Source organism: Erinaceus europaeus, chromosome 7 (assembly GCF_950295315.1).
Source record: "Erinaceus europaeus chromosome 7, mEriEur2.1, whole genome shotgun sequence".
NCBI classification, from domain to species: Eukaryota; Metazoa; Chordata; class Mammalia; order Eulipotyphla; family Erinaceidae; genus Erinaceus; species Erinaceus europaeus.
The window spans coordinates 123,298,384-123,315,464 of NC_080168.1; positions in this window are offsets into that span (position 1 = coordinate 123,298,384).

Genomic DNA, 17,081 nt, shown 5'->3' on the forward strand with positions numbered 1-17,081 from the left:
GGCACTTTGTTTGTTTCCAGGTTTTTGCTATTGTGAATAAAGCCGCTATGAACATGGGAGTGCAGACATCCCTTCGAGTCAGTGTTATTCCATCTTCTGGTTAAATGCCTATGAGTGGAGTTGTTGGATCATGAGACATTTCCATCTGTACTTGTTTAGAGGAGCTAGCTCAATGTGATCATTCCTCTTAACTGCTCACTTTAGGTTCATGGCATATCCCACAACTCAATCCAGCTTGATTTTTCATGCCGTTTCTGATATGCCATTTAAACTGTAAGGAGAGAGGTATGTGACATTACAGCACTTACTGTCACTATCAGTGCAATCCCACGCACTGATGGCTGGATGCGGTACCAGTGCCAGACTACTGCAGGTTGGCTTATGCTAGTTAGCCAGACTAATGTTGGGACGCTTAACACGTTCATTTCTTTTCATGCGACCTTTGACATATTATTGAAATATTCTCTTTTTTTAAAACCATTTTAGGGGACTGGGCAGTAGGCACCGGGTGGGTAGATGTGCATAGTGTGAAGCTCAAGGACCCACACAAGGATCCTGGTTTGAGCCCCCGGCTCCTCACCTACAATGTGGGGGTCGACTCTCAAGTGGTGAAGCAGGTCTGCCGGTGTCCGTCTTTCTCTCCCTTCTCTGTCTTCCCCTCTTCTTTCAATTTCTCTCTGCCTTATCCAGTACCAGCAGCAGCAGCAACAACAATAATAATAGCAACAACAACAATGACAATGGAAAAAAAAAGATGGCCGCCAGGAGCAGTGGATTCATAGTGCAGGCACTGAATCCTAGCAGTGACCCTGGAGGCAGACAACAACAACAACAAACATCTATATGATAGAAACAGTCAGAAATCAAGAGGGAATGGGCTGGTAGAGAGAGAGAGACAGTGAGATACCTGCAGCCCTGCTTCACTACTCAAAAAGCTTTCCCTCTGCTGGTGGGGAGCAGGGGCTTGAACCCAGGTCCTCATACATTGTAACATGTGTACCCAACCAGATGCACCACCACCCAGCCCCTGAATAGTCACAGTCCACATTTTTCATTTGTCTAAAATGAGCAATATAGCAACTTCAGTCATGCTGAAGTTGTGATTAAAATCTACCAGTTGTTAACCGGAGACTGGAATGTATTAACATCAGCCTACATGGTGGCCAGTTATGAGTGGTAATTTATTAGTCTCTCTCCTTGCCTCTCTTCTGTTCTGCTCCTCCTCCTCTCTCTCATGAGGAAACATATTTGATTATCACAGTGATTATCATAATGTGGAAGCAAGATACACTTCGTTATTCTAATTATGTACATGAAGAAATTGAATAAGGAAAGTAAGAGCCTCCCTCTCTGAGTTTACACCCCAGTAGCGAGGGTCACATGGAGAAGTGAACCCAAGGACTGGTGGTAGAACAACTGGTGGAGCTCACATTGCAATATGCAAGGATCCAAGTCTGAGCCCCCCAGTCCTCACCTGCAGGGGGAGCTTTGTGAGTGATGAAGCAGGGCTGTAGGTGTCTCTGTGCTTCTCCCTCTCTCTTCCAACTCTGTCCCTCTTGAGTTTTTACCATTTCTGTCCTATAAATAAAATTAAAATAACACAGAAATAAAATTAAGATAATACAAAAATAAAGGAGAGAGAGAAAAAAATGAATCCAACTCTCTCACTGTTTTCACTGTGTCCTTTCTGTGTCCTGGGGGTGTGTCACTGAATTTAATTCCAAACCATTGATTTCACAAAAGAAATTGTACCTCTTGAGAACAAGCCCCCCCCCCCTTTCAGGCAACTCTTAAAATTAAATGTATTTGGGAGGACATGTATGTCAAAGAAGAGCCAGGTGGTGGCATACCTGGTTGAATGCTCAAGTACCTGGAGTCAAGCTTCAAGAGTTGTGAGCAGTGCTGCTAGGTGTCTCTGTCTCTCTCTCCTTCTCCACCTCTCTCTCCTCCTCTGCTCTCAATTTCTCTCTGTTCTATCAAGTTTTAAAAAATAAAATAAGAGGAAAAAAATGGCCACTGAGGGCAGACGGTTCCTTGTGCAGGCACTGAGCCCCAGTAATTACCGTGTGTGTGTGTGTGTGTGTGTGTGTGTGTGTGTGTGTGTGTGTGTGTGTGACTTTTGTGGACAAGACAGAAAGAAATTGAGAGGGGAGGGGAAGATAGAAATGGAAAGAGAAAAATAGTAACCTGCAGACCTCTTCATTACTTGTGAAGTGACCCCGTACACACACACACACACACACACACACACACACACACAGGTGGGGGTCCAGGAGCTTGAACAAAGATCTTTGCACAGGTCCTTGAGCTTCCTACTATGTGCGCTTAACCCGCCTCACCACCACCCACGCCCCCATCCTAAAAAAAATCATCATTGTTTTTCCCACCCACCCTTCCCCTTTTCCTCATGCTGAAAAAACACTGATCTTTACATTGTCCTTTTAGATTTGTGTTTTCCAGAATGTCAGAGTTGGACTCATACACTGTACACACTTTGCAGATTGGATCCTTTCATGGCGTCATGTATATTTAAGGTCCCACTATGGCTTTTTCATGTCCTGAAAGCCCGTTTCTTTTTAGCACTGAATAATATTCCCTTATTGTGGATGTACCATAGTTTCTTTATCCGTTTATTTGCTGAGGAGCGTCTGTTTGTTTCCAAGCGTTGACAGTTATGAATAAAGCGGCTGTATAATGCCACGTACAGGCTGTTGTGTGGACATAAGTCTCCAGTTACTCTGGGTAAATACTGAGAAACAGAACTGTTAGGTCATGTGGTGAGAGTATGTTTAGTTTTGTAAACACACACACACACACACACACACACACACACACCCCATAGTGGTTTTAAAGGACTATACTCTGGCACAAAATTAAAGTTTCCAGAAGGTGCATGGTGCTTGATGGTGGAAGATGACCTAGGCTGCGGTGAGAGTCTTTTGCAAAAAAGTGAGAAATTTTAGACATGTACTGACAACTGTGTTTACTACAAACCATTAATACCTCCAATTAAAAAGGAAGGAAGGAAGGAAAGAAGAAAGGAATGGATGAAGAGAAAGGAAGAAAGAAAGAAAGAAAGAAAGAGAGAAAGAAAGAAATGGAGGAAGGAAGAAGCCAAGGGCCTGGCTGGTGGCACACCTGGTTGAGCGCACATGTCACAGTACACCAGGACCTTGGTCCAAGCCCCCTGTACCCACCCACAGGGGAAATCTTCACAAATGGTGAAGCAGTACCGTAGGTGTGTCTCTGTCTTCTCCCTCAGTATCTCCTCCTCTCCTCTCCCTTTATTTCTGTCTCTATCCAATAAATACATAAATATAATTTAAATAAAAAATTAAAATAAAAAAAACCAAAACAAACCCTAAGACTGCAGGCCATAAGAAGAGAAACACCAGAAGGTTCCCCCTCCCTCCCCTATGAGGACACTGCGTACAGGCAGGCTAGGGAGACTCAGAGGGAAAATGAATCAGCTGGCACATTGATGCAGAATTTCTCCAACTCCAGAACTAAGTTAATAAAGTAGATAAATTCCTAATGTAGGAGAAAGTAGGGTCAGTGAACGATGCAGAGAAAGACTGGCATTTTGGTAATAGAGAAAGTAGCAACAGAGATTTTGAAAAGAAGTGAAATGTTTCACCTAAGGCACATGCAGTCTGGCCAAGCAACATGGATCACATCGAAGAAGTAGAGTATCATACAAGGTACCTACAGTGTACAACAGCACAGTTGCACGGAAAGTGTCTACAATATATCATTGCATGCAGGAAAGCCATAGTATTCATCATTAGGCAGGATGAGATTAGGAGAGAGGGAGAGGGAGGAGCAGAGGGAGAAGGAGAGGTTTTCACATTAGAGAGAAGCCAGAGCACCGCTTGAATGTATGTCCACATCGAATGTAACTCAGCCTGGAGCCTTGCACATGCAAGTCCTGAGTTTCTCCCAAGTGAACCATTTTCCTCAGCGCCAAAACACATTTTTTTATTATTTATTTTCCCTTTTGTTGTCCTTTTGTTGTAGTTATTATTGTTGTTGTTAATGTCATTGTTGTTGGAAAGGACAGAGAGAAATGGAGAGAGGAGGGGAAAACAGAGGGGGAGAGAAAGAGAGACACCTGCAGACTTGTTTCACCACCCATGAAGCGACCCCATGCAGGTGGGGAACTAGGGCTCGAACCAGGATCCTTATGTCGGTCCTTGTGCTTTGCACCACCTGTGCTTAACCCACTGCGCAACCGGTGGACTCACTAAAACACATTTTTTAAAGGGGACCATAATCTAAAGAGATCCCACTCTGATTACAGGAAAAAAAATGCTTTTTTTTTCCTCCAGGGTTATCACTGGGGCTCGGTGTCTGCACTACAAATCCACTGCTTCTGAAGGCCATTTTCCCCATCTTGTTGCCCTTGTTGTCATTATTGTCATTGATGATGTTGTTGGATAGGACAGAGAGAAATCAACAGAGGAGGGAAGACAGAGAGGGAAAAGATAGACACCTGCAGACCTGCTTCTCCGCTTGTGAAGCAACCCCCTTGCAGGTGGGGAGCCAGGGGCTCAAACCAGGTTCCTTACACCAGTCCGTGTGCTTCATGCCATGTGCGCTTAACCTACTGTGCTACCACCCAACCCTCACTTCAATTTTTTTTTTTAGTGGCTGAACAACATTTTATTGTACATATGCACTATATTTTCTTTATATATATATTAAATTTTTATTAGTGATTTAATAATGATTAACAAGATAGTAAGATAATAGGGGTATTATTCCATATATTTCTCACCACCAGAGTTCTGTGTCCCATGCCCTCCATTGGAAACTTCCATTTCTTTATTCCTCTGGGACTATCAACCGAAATTTTTTGTGGGGTGCAGAAGGTAGAAGGTCTGGATTCTGTAATTGCCTCTCTGTTAGACATGGGTATTGGCAGGTCAATCCATACCCCCAGCCTGTTTCTGTTTTTCCTTAGTGTAGGGTAGGGCTCTGGAGAGATGAAGTTCTGGGACACATTGGTGAGGTCATCTGTTCAGGGAAGTCAGGATGGAATCTTAGTAGCATTTGCAACTTGGTGACTGAAAGGCTGTAAGATGGAAAGCAGGACATAAATGTTTACTAAACAGGAGCCCAAAAGTAGGGATAGATCAGAAGAAAGTAGGAACCTCATGGTGGAAGGAGGCTAGGATGTTTTTGTTTTGTTTTGTTTTTTTAAGGAATATTTCTAGAAGCCTGTGCTTTAGTAGTCTTTGAGCTCATTAGCATGGAAGTGGACTAGAGATATGTCTGGGAAGATGGCGTCAGAGTTGAGAATAGAACTAGGAAGCAGGATTAGGGCAGAGAGTTGCTCTCAGACTTGAAGAAGATATGTACGTGTAAACAACTGTTTAATACACCACCTAAACTGGGGCCTATATCTATTCATATTTAGCAGAAGAGCCTCTAAAACCTCTTGAGTTCCTGTCAGACTGAGTCCACAGTCCATAGTCATAGCTGGGGACATTCTACAGGATGACCCAACCTCCCTTCAGAGAGTAGGGCAGCCTCTCTCTTTGCTATTTCATAATGAGGGTACAGTCCTAAAGAAGCCTACAAAAGGGTTTATGATGACATTTTCAAGGGGTATAACTAGTGGTGGTAGAGAGAGGGATCTATTGAGGTCTAGGTCCATATTGTCTATGGAGGAATCCTAGACTTGGTGGTCAAGGACACCAGTTGATAGACTGGCCTGCTAGTGTCTCCAAAGGCTGTCATTAAGAGAGCCAGTCCCTTGCCCTTATCCAACTTTTGTAGTTACTTTATCTGGGGAGTTTAGGCTTTATTCCAGTTAAAGTTTTCAATGTCCTTTGTTGGAATCTGGCCTCAAGTTAGGGAGGAAATGGGCCTAGGGAAACAACATACTCTTTACACTGAAGTTAAACGTAATTGAAACTTAACCCCCCTGCCCCCGTGTGTGTGTGTGTGTGTGTGTGTGTGTGTGTGTGTGTGTGTGTGTAATGAGGTACCCCCTTGTCTATGATTTTAACAATCATAGTCGCGTGTTCCATCAGCTAGAGGGTAGGACATAGCCCCTCCCATGTAGAACTCAGCACAGGCACAGACCCTACTAGATGAGCTCTCTTCCCAACCTCTTTTTTTTCTTATTAAAGTCAACTGTCTCTAAAACTTTAACATCAGAATGTACACTTTTATTTTTATTTGCCTCCAGGGTTATCACTGGGGCTACACATCATCCATTGTTCCTGGATGACTTTTTTTTTTTTTTCATAATATTGGATGGGACAGAGAGAAGTTGAGAGAGGAGGGGAGGTAGAGAGGGAGAGAGACAGAGAGACACCTGCAGACCTGCTTCACCACTTGTGAAACGTCTCCCCTGCAGGTAGGGAGTGGGGGCCCAAACCTGGGGTCCTTGTGCTTGCTTAGTATTATGTGTGCTTAGTACTATCTGTGCTTAACAGGTTGCGCCACTGCCTGGACCCCATTTTTTATACTAGTTTATGGAAAATAATGAATTATTAGGACATAAAATGGTCGTCTTCAAAAATGTGTTACAAAGTTTGGACTAGATATTAAATCCAGTCTCTCTCTCTCTCTCTCTCTCTCTCTCTCTCTCTCTCTCTCTCCCTAAGAAATCAAAACAATAAATTGCCACCATCTTAAGTGATGAGTGAAGACACAATCTTAATATATTGCTGCTATCTTGTTATTTTCACACTGGTCACTCGCTTATCACTATTTGCATAGTAAGTTTAGTGGCTACAGTCATGATCCACTCAGGTATCTACTTCCTCCCATAAATCATCAGGGTGCAGGAGAGCCACCCCCCCCCCCAACTTCAGGGCTTATCTGTGTCTGGACAAGCAAACCAGCATCCCAGCATCGTCAGCTAGATTAGTAGAAGAAATAAGATAAAAATTAACATTCTGCAAGTGGAGAATTTACAGGGCTGTGAATTCTAAATAAGTGAAGCCAACTAGGGTTTCAGATTTGTGTCAGGGCACTATGGATTTTATCCATATGAGGGGATTTTCTCTCTGGCTATTTTTTCATGCCTTGAGATAGTCTTTTAAAAAAAAATTATTCAATTATTTCTTACTTTCCACCATGATCATCTATAGGGTTTTGTGCTTACAGGATGAAGCACCACTCCCAGAGGCCCTTTTTTAAAATTCCCTCCTTCCTTCCTTTCCTCTCTACCGTCTTCCCTACTTCCCTCTCTCCCTGCCTTCCTTTCTTTCTTTTATTATTATTTTTTATAAAGGCAAAGTGCAATTGAGGTGTGTGTGTGTGGGGGGTTAGATTGAAAGAGAGAGAGAAAGAGAGACATTTGGTAGTGTTGCTTCACAGCTCATTAACTCCCCTCCCACTCCCATAGATGGGAATCAGGGTAACTCAGATCCTTGCAGATGATAATGGGTGCCCCTTACCTGGTTCACCTTATTTTTTTTTAATGTCTGTATTGGGGAATTAATGATTTACAGTCAACAGTAAAATACAGTAGTTTGTACATGCATAGCATTTCCACACAACAAATCAAGCCCCAGTAGGTTCCAGGATCTGAACCCTCTCCCCCCACCCCAGAGTCTTTTACTCTGGTGCAATACACTGACTCCAGTCCAAGCTCTGCTTAGTAGTTTCCTTTCGGATCTTGTTTTTCAACTTCTGTCTGTGAGTGTGATCATCCCATATTCATCCTTTTGTTTCTAACTCATTTCACTTAACATGACTTCTTCAATCTTCTGAAGTTCTTTCTAAATCTGGGTAATGTGAGTTCTTTAAACCATAACAATTTTTGAATGAGTCCACAGTCCACAGTGCCTGGATGGACCTTAGTTCCACACTCCAAGGTGACACATATTGGAGAAGGCCTACTCTGGACATCTTGAAAGAAGCCTGTCTGAAGCTTTCAGAGGAGATGGCTCCCCAATATCCAGTGGAACGAAGGGCAAAGAAGCAGGGAATTGTGATTCACAGGGAGTTAAGAGCTAACTATAGGGAAAATGGAGATGAGTCCCTTAATTCTGTTTAGTTTATCTGGAAAATACGCTGCTGCCCCTACTCCCACCCCCACCCCAGCCTCCATGAATTAAACATCTGAACTAGACCTTGAGTGGTGCTGGCATGAGTCTGGTCTGGTTAAGAGAAGAATGAAACAGCTCAAGTAGGTATGTCGCCAGGGATGGAAGGGCCATCCTTCACGTATCCCTAGAAATTCCTCCTTCTCATGACCTGCTTTGAATCTGAACCTTCAGCAAGAGTTTCCTGGCAGCTATATTTGTGTTTTTGAACCCTGATACATGTTTGTGTGTTATTTCTCCGCCATTGTGTTGCCTATGATCATTTACTTTAGAGCACTTTTATCAGACACTACCTTCTGTATTTTTTTTTAATGTATCTGCCCTTTCCTTTACTGGAAGATAAGATAATGCCCATCATGTTGCCATCCTCCTGCATGAATTGTTTACGACAAGTCTGACATGCACTTGGGTGCTGTTTAAATTTTTATTCAATAAATAGAGGGCCAAGGCAGCTGAGCTCTGTCAGAGAAATCCAAGTCATTGCATGAGGACATCTCAGGAAACAGATGGACTGAGGTGGAGTTCTTTTAAGTGCAACCAATTTTGCTATCAGTGAATCTTTAGTCGGTGAACATATAGTCTTCTCTCTTGAAAATACTCAGAACTGAGTTAAAGGTGCCAGTGACCCTGCAAACAACAATGAAAGACACAAAGGGAGGGCACTTTTCATTGATAGTGAGACTCAGATTAAAATCCAGTAGTTGGTTTAGACTACAATTTATTTTCTTTGGCAGTTTTTTTTTAATTTAAGAAAGGATTAATTAACAAAACCATAGGGTAGGAGGGGTACAACTCCACACAATTCCCACCACCCAATCTCCATATCCCACCCCATCCCCTGATAGCTTTCCCATTCTTTATCCCTCTGGGAAAAGGGACCCAGGGTCATTGTGGGTTGCAGAAGGAAGAAGGTCTGGCTTCTGTAATTGCTTCTCTGCTGAACATGGGCATCAGTTGTATGTCTCAAAGTTTTTCAAAACACAAACTGAATCTTTTTAATATATAGGCTGTGTATTTGATATGTGGACTCTCTCAAAAGCCTAGACCAAGTAGATCAGAAGCATCCAATAGCACAGCTATATACAAGATACTGGGTACTGTACAGCAAACCATAACAAAAGGACTTTTCAAAGTTAACCCAATTACCAAATAATGTGATGATAACATTAACTATCGATTGTCTTTTTGAACCCTAAGACAGCAGGAACCTCACATCTCCACTATAGAGCCCCTACTTTTTTTTTTTTATTGCCATCAGGTTGTCTCCGGGTCTCCGTGCCGGCACTACAAACCTACCACTCCTGGGAGCCATTATTTCATTTTTTTTTAAAAAAAGAATTCTATTTTATTTGATAATACAGAAAGAAATTGAGATAAGTAGGGGGAAACAGAGGAAGAGGGAGAAAGAGAGATACTTGCAGACCTGTTTCATCCCCTCATAAGGCATTTCCTCTATAAGTAGGGAGCTGGGGCTTGAACCAAATTCTACTCCTGGTAATGTATGCACTCAACTGGGCATACCACTGTCCAGCTCCAGAGTATAATAATTTAAAAATCACCAAAATCTGAACTTAGTCTGTAGTTTTACAGTTTTTACCTGAATAGCTATTACCTTTTTTTAAAATTCTTTATTGGAAGGGCTAATAGCTTACAGTAAAATACAGTAGTTGGCACATGTGTAACATTTCTTAGTTTTCTGCATAGAACTCTATCCCCCCACCTAGGTTCACCATCATATCATCCTGTTCCAGGACCTGACCATCCCTACCCCCACCCCCAGCCCCACCCCAGAGTCCTTTAGTTGCAATAAACCAACTCCAGTCCAAGTTCCGCTTTGTGTTTTCCCTTCTGATCTTCTTTCTCAACTTCTGTCCATAAGTGAGATCATCCCATATTCATCCTTCTCTTTCTGACTTATCTCGCTTAACATGACTCCTTCAAGCTCCATCCAAGATGAGGTGAAGAAAGAAAGTTACTTCTTCTATTCATGTTTAAACTGATAAAATACATAAATAAATAAATAAATAAATAAATAAATAAATAAATTGGAATTTCAGGCTAGCTAAGAACCACCACAAAGAAAGTTACTATTTTCTGCCTCACATTTTCTCTTAATTCCTTCTCAGTCAAGAGTGTTCCTTTGTTTAGTTTTTAAAAGACATTTTAAAATATATTTATTTATTCCCTTTTGTTGCCCTTGTTGTATTGTTATTGATGTCATCTGTGTTGGATAGGACAGAGAGAAATGAAGAGAGGAGGGAAAGACAGAGAGGAGGACAGAAAGACACCTGCAGACCTGCTTCACCGTCTGTGAAGCGACTCCCCTGAAGGTGGGGAGCTGGGTGCTCTACCTGGGATCCTTATGCCTGTCTTTGTGCTTTGTGCCACCTGTGATTAACCTACTGTGCCACCGCCCAACTCCCTATTTTTTTTAATAGTCAGGACAGCATATATTAACAATCATACCTGAGTCACATGATTCTTTCCCCCTTCCAATACTGACCTGAAATGTTATTTTTTCTCATGTCTGCCATTACAGTGCCCTGGTTCTGCCTGCAAACATTTGACAGACACATCTATTTAGTTGAAAATTGCATTTGTAATCTCAGTAGTCTTCTCAGGCTTTCTAGTTAAAAATATGTCAGAATAAATGTCTTAAACCCAACAATGAATATCCAAGAGCTATGTCATTTCTGTGATGTAGAAACATGAAAAGCTCTGGAGAGAAAGACAATGTAAGGGCTGGGTGGTGGGTACTTGATTAAATGAAAACTCACAAGGACCTGGGTTTGAGCCCCCAGTCACCAACAACAGAGGGAAAGGTCATAGTGCTGCAGGTCTCTCTCTCTCATTCCCTCTCTCTCTCATTCTCTCTCTCTCTCTCTCTCTCTCTCTCCACATCTCTCTCTCCCCATCTCTCTCCCTAACCTCCCATCCCTCTCAATTTCTCTCTTATATCAAGTAAAATAAAATTTTTTAAGTTTAAAAATAAAAAGAGGAAGAGTGAAGAGTGTATCTTTATTTTAATAATGAACCATAAAATCTAGCAGGTGGGGGATAGATGACTGAGGACTGTAGTCTCAGCACCATCATTTTATAGATATGGGAATTGAAGCTATAAAGGTAATGCATGGACTGAGACTCCAGAGACCTTGACCTCCAGTGGGTGATCATTCCATCCTCACTGGTCAAATTATTTGTATAACGTCCATGGACAAAAGTCTTTAAACAATCTATTTTTTAAAAGTTTTATTTTTATGAGATAGGGGCCAGAGAACTGCTCATCTCTGACATGTGTTGGTTTTAGGAGTTCAGAAACCACAGGGATGGGGGTCAGCTGGTGGCACACAGGGTTAAGTATACATAGTTAGCAGCAAGTGCAAAGACTCCTACAAGGATCCTGGTCCTAGCACCAGGCATCCCATCTGCAAGGGGGTCGCTTCACTAGTGGTGAAGCGAAGCAGGTCTACAGGTATCTATTCTTTCTCACCCTATCTTGCCTTCCCCTCTCAATTTCTCTCTGTTCTATTAAAAAAATAGCTACAGGAGCAATGGATTTGTAGTACAGGCATTGAGCCCCAGTGATAACTCTGGAGACAAATGAAGGAAGGAAGGGAGGGAGGGAGAAAGAGGGGGTCAGATGGTAGTGCAGTGGGTTAAGTGCACATGGCACAAAGCCCTCCTGCCTAAGGGTCCCAGTTTGAGCCCTTGGCTCCCCACCTGCAAGGGAGTCGCTTCACTGGCGGTGAAGCAGGTCTGCAGGTGTCTATCTTTCTCTCCTTCTCTCTGTCTTCCCCTCCTCCCGCCATTTCTCTGTGTCCTATCCAACAACAAACGACATCAACAACAACAATAATAACCACAAGAAGGCTACAACAACAAGGGCAACAAAGGGGAAAAAATGGCCTCCAGGAGCAGTGGATTCATGGTGCAGGCACTGAAGCCCAGCAATAACCCTGGAGGCAAAAAAAAAAAAAAAAGAAAGAAAGAAAGGATGAAAGATAAAGAGAGAAGGAAAGACCACAGGCCTTAGTCATGTGAGTCCTATGTGCTTATACTGAGTTATCTCCCTGGCCCTGAGTGATTTGTTTAAAGGTTTGATTTTTTTTTTTTCAAATTTGCCTGTACTTTCTAGGAAAACAAACAAAAGAATTTCAAGACTTTGGATGCCTTGGTTAGGTTTGCAATAGAACTTTCTTTGTTATTTTGATATTATCAGACATATTTAATCTATTGGAGGGGGACAAGGTTGGCATTGAACTCAAAAGTCGACCACAATTCAAAATTAATTATTTTTAAAATAATTTCTAGGGCTTTACCAGTATGAGATAACTTTTTTAAGAGAGTAGAGAGACACAGAGATAGAGATAGAGGGAAGAGACAGGGAAAGATACCACAGCAGCAAAGCGTTCCCGCGATGGTGAGAGCCAAGCTCGAACCTGGTTCTCATGCACATGACAGAGACGGCATACTACCCAGGTGATTTATCTTATTAGCCCAATAACTTAAAGTTTTTATTCAAACTTTTGCAAACTGTTCTATTGTATCTAGTTATTAGAACATTAAAAAAACACACAGCAAAATTGTCTGAAAGATCTAGAGGAAGCTCTCATTAATGATGTTTAAAAGATCAGCGTCTCCTTAATATGTTATGGAAAGAAGAGAGAGCTCTGTTTACTTCAAGAGGGCTTTTGAGAAATCAGATAGATATTTTTGGCACCTGTAGAATACCAAATATCTCTGCTGATGAGAATTCCGCCACTGTGACCTTTAAATATGTGTGGGTCTTAAGTGAAGTAATAATACGCCTTCGTCCAAAAACTCTTCTGCTTACATCCTAGATAGTACCCGGTGTGGGGGTGGGGGAAGACCGAGGGATGGATCTGGATCTGTTATATGTTATGCTGGGGGCTGAGCTAGTGTCCTGTGTACAAGCCACCTTCCAGACCATCCAACTCCTTATTGTGTTAGATGGAGTTTAAACATTTGCACCAGAGAATAAGGTGAAGGCTTACCTTCACCTTATTCTTCACACAAGACCCTATACCTGGGAGTCTGGCGGTAGCACGGCGGGTTAAGCACATGTGGTGCAAAGTGCAAGGACCAGCATAAGGACCGGGTTCCAGCCCCTGGCTCCCCACCTGCAGGGGAGTAGCTTCACAAGCGGTGAAACAGGTCTGCAAGTGTCTGTCTTTCTCTCCCCCTCTCTGTCTTCTCCTCCTCTCTCCATTTCTCTCTGTCCTATCCAATAATGACAACAATAATAACTACAACAATAAAACAACAAGGGCAACAAAAGGGAATAAGTAAATAAATACATATTTAAACAAACAACAGAAAAAGATACCATATTCTTGAGACATGAAGCTCAAGCCCCCAGTATCTGTAGGGGGAAGAAGCTTCACAAGCATTGGAGCCTCTTAGTATCTCTCTCTCTCCCCCTCTCTCTCTGTCTGTCTCTCCCTCTCTTTTTGTCTCTCATCCTCTGTCAGAAAATGACCACGAGGGGCAGGGGAATTGTACAGGCATTGAGCCCCAGTTATAAGCCTAGTGGCAATAATAATAACAACAACAGTAACAAATAGTACTAAGAATAGATTAAGTTGACATTTTAGAATCTGTGTACAACCAGGAAGTACATCAGCCAGTCTGGTGAAATAGTTCACGGTAGTTCACTTGGATAATGTAACTGTTTTGTCAGGTGCATGGCCCAGGTTCAAACCTGGTCTCTACCACATTGAAGGAGGCCTCTTTTCCCCCTCTCTCTTTCTCTCTCTGCCTTTTTTGTCACTGTGTCTCTATCTAAAAAATAAAAAAAGAGGAGAAGGGAGAAAAGCAAGTGGAGAAAGGGGAAGAGAAAAGGGAAGAAGAAGGAAAAGAGAGAGGGAAAGGGAGAGGGAGAGGGAAAGGGAGAGGGAGAGGGAAAGGGAGAGGGAGAGGGAGAGAGAGAGAGAAAGGCAAGTTTCAAAACCTCACCTTTTACTGCCAGTTGAGCATTTATGTTGCTATATGACCCCACCCCCATAAATTGTATTTTAAATTATTTGTGATTGGCTTGGGTCTTTTTTTTTTCCTCCAGGGTTATTGCTGGGCTCCACCATGAATCCACTGCTCCTGGAGGCCATTTCCCCCCTTTTTTGTTGCCCTTGTTGTTGTAGCCTCGTTGTGGTTATTATTATTACCATTGTTGATGTTGTTCGTTGTTGGATAGGACAGAGAGAAATGGAGAGAGGAAGGAAAGACAGAGAGGGGGAGAGAAAGACACCTGCAGACCTGCTTCAACGCCTGTGAAGCGACTCCACTGCAGGTGGGGAGTCGGGGGCTCAAACCAGGATCCTTACGCCGGTCCTTGAGCTTTGCGCCACATGCACTTAACCCACTGCGCCACCGCCCGACCCCTGATTGGCCTGGGTCTGAGTGTGTCTACTCATGATGGAGTTAGCACCTTAAGATTCACACCACCCATTCCTAGAATACTTGTGATTAAAACTTCTGGGATATTATTTTTGTGTTTTGGGGTTGAGTTGTATTTTTTTTAATCACCACCAGGGTGCTTGCTGGGGTTTGGTGCTGACACTATGAATCGAATCCACCGCTCCTGGCAGTCATATCTTCCTTTATTTTTGTTTTCCAATTTCTGTTTTTCTTTTCTCTTTTCTTTCTTTCTTTCTCTCTTTCTTTCTTTCTTTCTTTCTTTCTTTCTTTTTTTTTTTTGACAGGGCAGAGAGAAATTGAAAGGGGAGGGAAGGTAGAGGGGGAGGAGAGAAAGATAGACTCCTGCAGGCCTGTTTCACCGCTCATGAAGTTTTCCCCCTGCAGGGGCAAGCAGGGTCTCAAACCCAGGTTAGTGCACATGGTGATATGATATATGCTCTTAATAAGATGTGCTACCACCTGGACCCTAAATTGTATTTTTGTAACGTGGGGACTTTTAGTCAAGAACTTTGAGGGGCAGAGGGAAAATCTGTCATTTTGCTTCTCCTGCAACTCTCACAATACATTTACTTTGGCTATGAAAGAATAATTGTTGAGTTTTCAAACACGCCAGGACTATCTTTCCTTCAGATGAAAGAACTTCAGTATTCCACCACATAGTGATGGGAAGCCATTATAATACCTCACCTGGGATAACACAGGGAGATATTTTTTTCTTGTAGTTTACCTGTTGTGCCCTGGTCTTTGGCTTATTGCAGACTGCCATAGTTAGATCTATGTGACTTTCAGATATTTAGTCATGTCTCATCTTTATTTTAAATAGTTTTGCTATAATATAGTCCAAATTCTTTTATTTATTTATTTTCCCTTTTGTTGCCCTTGTTGTTTTATTATTATAGTTATTATTTTTGGTGTCATTGATGTTGTCATTGTTGGATAGGACAGAGAGTAATGGAGAGAGGAGAAGACAGAGAGGGGGAGAGAAAGATAGACACCTGCAGACCTGCTTCACCGCCTATGAAGCGATTCCCCTGCAGGTGGGGTGCCGGGGGCTTGAACCGGGATCGTTACTCTGGGTCCTTGTGCTTTTGCCACATGTGCTTAACCTGCTGCGCTACCGCCCGACTCCCTATAATCCAAATTCTCTGCAATCTTCCTATTTCTTTTATTATTATTACTTTTTACCAGAGCACTGCTCAGCTCTGGTTTATGGTGGTGCAGGGGGTTGAACCTGGGACTTTGGAGCCTCAGGCATGAGAGTGTCTTTGCAGAACCATTATGCTGTCTACCCCACAGTCTTGCAGTCTTCTGATTTCTTTGTTCTTATCATAACAGAGTCACAAATAAGCAAAAAAAAAAAAAAGAATATTTTCCCTAGGGTGGTGTTTCCTTGGAGACTAGTAGATGTTTACAGAAAATAATGGTTTCAAGTCCAGCAACCCCCCCACACACACACACAAAGGAAGCTTCAGTGACACAGCCATGACCTCTTTCCCTTCTCCCTCTGCCTCTCTCCCTCCCTCTCTCTGTCAAAATAAAATGAAATATATAGAATGATTTGCAGTAAAATATTAGCTGCAGTCACATATATAGTGATTTTTTTTTTTTTTTATAAATGAGCCCCTCCTTAGTGAAGTGATAGTGGACTTGTATTTTTATAAAAAACAGTGACAGATATCACCCAAAGAAAAGCAAAAAATAATCTATATAAGGTTGAAAACATAGAGAACATCTATTCTGTTCAAAAAATACTTATCAGGTAAATGTTGTATAAAATCATCTGAAAACTAACAAACACATAGACAATTTGACCTTTAGAACAGTGAACTCTCCCCGAAATATAGTAGTCATTCTTGGTAACTTAGGAGCCATGGGAAGGAATGAAGTTTATCTTCATCACTCTATCAATTATAATAATTTTCCTACCCCTCATTGTGTCATTGAAACATTTTAAAACGCAGACTGATGTGATTCTAAAGATGATTTTCTCATGTTTCGAAGGAAATAAGACATTGAGTCCTTCTTTGGTGTTAATGGTTATTGAGCATAATAATTTCCAGTTCAGGTTGGCTCACTCATTTTGTCAGTTCGTAGTCACACTTGACAGCGAGAAGAATCTCACTTCAGTCCACTGTAAGCCATTGCCAACTGGGTTCCTGGTGGCAAAACGGCAGAAGCTAAAACTGATTAGATTCAGCATGGTTTTTTTTTTAATTGGGTTGCTCACCGATTTAACAAAAACTGACTGTATAGCAATACTTTAAAAATGGAACATTTTGAGGAAGAAAAAGTATAAAATTTATTTTTACACAGAATTTTATTATACACAGATGTATTTTAATGGCGTAAGAAAGAATTAAGCTTCTTAGGGAGAATGTAAGTTGTAGCTCTGGCTCCCAATAGGTGGCCCCCAGAAACATCTGGATCTTGTTTGTACCTGCCCTGTGACCTTCCTGCATGCGTGACGTTCAGGTGGAGTACAGACCTGTCCCTCACCTCAGTGGACTTAGGACCAACTCTTGGTCAACAGTGATGGTGGGGGGTAGATTTAAGAGTCTGTTAATCACCCTCATCCTCTGT